This window comes from Octopus bimaculoides, chromosome 11, assembly GCF_001194135.2.
Source record: "Octopus bimaculoides isolate UCB-OBI-ISO-001 chromosome 11, ASM119413v2, whole genome shotgun sequence".
Classification (NCBI taxonomy): domain Eukaryota; kingdom Metazoa; phylum Mollusca; class Cephalopoda; order Octopoda; family Octopodidae; genus Octopus; species Octopus bimaculoides.
The window spans coordinates 72316809-72319375 of record NC_068991.1 but is presented as its reverse complement, the minus strand read 5'-3'; the positions used below and the strand labels follow the sequence as shown (position 1 = coordinate 72319375).

Here is a 2567-nt window from a genome sequence, read left to right as displayed (position 1 = left end):
GGGGGGGGGTTACAACTCATGTGTCCAGAATTAAAAGAGAAACAGCAAAGATCTATTTTGAAATATCTGAAATGATTAGATTGAAAGAAGAAATGAGATCAAAAATTGTTCGTCCAGACATTATTAGCAAGTCTGGCATTAAAAAAGGAAAAAAAAAGGAAAAGAAAAAAAAAAGTCACATGGCTTACAAGTCTTAGATTAGATTCTCTAATGTAAATGTATCGATAGCCTGCATTATTCACAAGTATCACATGCAGAGTGGGCTGTTTCTAAAACACACACACAATCTCCCACCAACTCAAGCTTTTTCCCAAGTACTAATCACCCTCTTGGACTATTTTTCTTTCTTGAATATCAATGACCTTCTCTTTCTCTCTCTCTCTCTCTCTCTCTCTCTCTTAATTCTATATTAATGATACAATCACCCAAATCTCACCCCCGTTCTTTCCAGTTCCTAAAATGATTCACAAAGACTTTACTTATCACCTGCCTCTCAATCAGTCAGTAAAGAAATCAGCTCATTAATAATGATGTTAAATCTATTCTGCTCTATGATCCCAACAAGCAGACTAAACACAGTAATGGAGTAAATGAAAACCCAGACCCAGTCACTATCTGGGAAGTAAGCTTCCTCATAATACATATATATATATTCTTTTATTGTTGTGTCTGGAGAGAATCATTCTCTTTTGGTGCCTTATAATTTAACACACTCACTGGTAAAATTTCCACTTATTTCTTTTTTTATTGTTCTAAAATATTCATTGCTCCAACACACAAACTCATAAAGAATCTTGCAAAGCAAATCCAAAAACAAAATATTCTTTTATTCTTTAATACTTTTACTTGTTTCAGTCATTTGACTGAGGTCATGCAGTTCCCGCCTGCCAAATTCTGACCTCTTGAAAAGGCACTGGTCAGTCCAAGGTTGTAGTAAAAGATACTTACCTAAGGTTCTGCACAATAGGACTAAACCCAAAATTATGCAGTTTAGAAGTGAAGTCTCAACCACAAATTCATGCTTCTGCACAACCATATACATACATACATATATACATACATATATACATACATACATACATACATACATACATATATATATATATATATATATATATATATATATATATATATATATATATATATATATATATATACTAGCCTTTTTTCCCGGTTTCACTCGGTTTGTTGTGATTACGTTTTTCTTACAACTTGTTAGTTTTAAAAAATATTCCCCTACTTATCGAATTCACAATTAAAAAAGAGATTTAAAAAATCTAACGAAATCAAAATAGCCTACATACAAAATGGCCAAAAGCTTCAAGGTTATCAATACAGCTGAAATAATTCTATCGTGAGTATCCAAAGTCTACCATAATCACTTAACCCTATGTTAACCTAAGGCGTATCTAAAAACCAGGGTTTCTGCGAAGAACAAGTTGTAATTATGCAAACACTGACATAGATTGTATTTCTTTTAACACAAAAAAAGTATGTGACAGAAATGATAGTTCAACTATCAGAGATTTTCACAGTCGATGCATTGATAGAAGATCGGTTAAATTGAAAACCGGTTGAACTTTAAGCGACGTTACGTTTCTAGAAGAAAAGGAAATATGAACCATCATGCAGGAACGCAACCACGTGAATCAAATAAACTGACGTGGCGCATTGTCCTTCACTGATTAGAAGCAATCAGAAATGAAGAATAAATGGCGGGTGATGACCAGTTGTAGAGGAACAGCTTGTGTTGAGGACTTGTCTTGACGAAAAATAATGGAATGTCAGAAGAGTTTGCGTTAAGAAAAAGAAGATGACGCAGAGTGGTGTTTGGAAGACAGACCTGGGATGGCGAGGAAAGGGATAGTCAGTCGAATTAGTGTATTTGTTATGCAGAGCAAGAATTGACTTACGTTAGCTGGCACGGTGACTACAAAGCTTTTGAGGCGCCAGATGATTGGGGTCATTTGAAAGATGTGAAGAAACGCCATCTTTTCACTGGAGCGCTTCTTTGTAGGCAACATTTCTCGTTTTCCCTTCCGATGCACAAATGTATAGACTTTGTGGCCTGTCAACACAGGAGCATCCAACGTAAAGTTGACCATGGGAGAACACTTGCTCTGTAAGATTTAAACCAACCATTTGCCATGATTGACCCTGTGTCTTATTTATTGTCATTGCAAAGCAGAGTTTGATAGGAAAATTGAAGCCACTTAAACTTGTAGATCGTATTGGAGAGAATGAGGGACATTGGAGTCATAAGAACATCTTGACCAGTGGCCAGTCCATTCAAGGTGGTTGCCTGCAGAACTCAGGAGAATAACTTTTTGATTATCATCCGCATGCCGTTACACATTATTGGAGCATCCAAATTCTGCAGCAGCATGATGGGCAAACCAACCTTAAGATGGAGTTCATGAGGTGGAAGTCCTGCAGTTTGGGAATTAAGGAATATATATATACATATATATATATACATATATGTATATATACATATATATGTATATATGAATGTATATATATATATATATATATATATATATATATATATATATATATATATATAT

General features: G+C 34.7%; 1 protein-coding gene across 10 annotated transcripts in view; it reads right to left on the bottom strand.

Moving 5' to 3' along the window:
* The window catches only part of LOC106875082 (serine/threonine-protein kinase BRSK2), a 305025-nt gene that overhangs the window by 266191 nt on the left and 36267 nt on the right, over positions 1 to 2567 (bottom strand). The gene's annotated exons all lie outside the window — the stretch shown is intronic.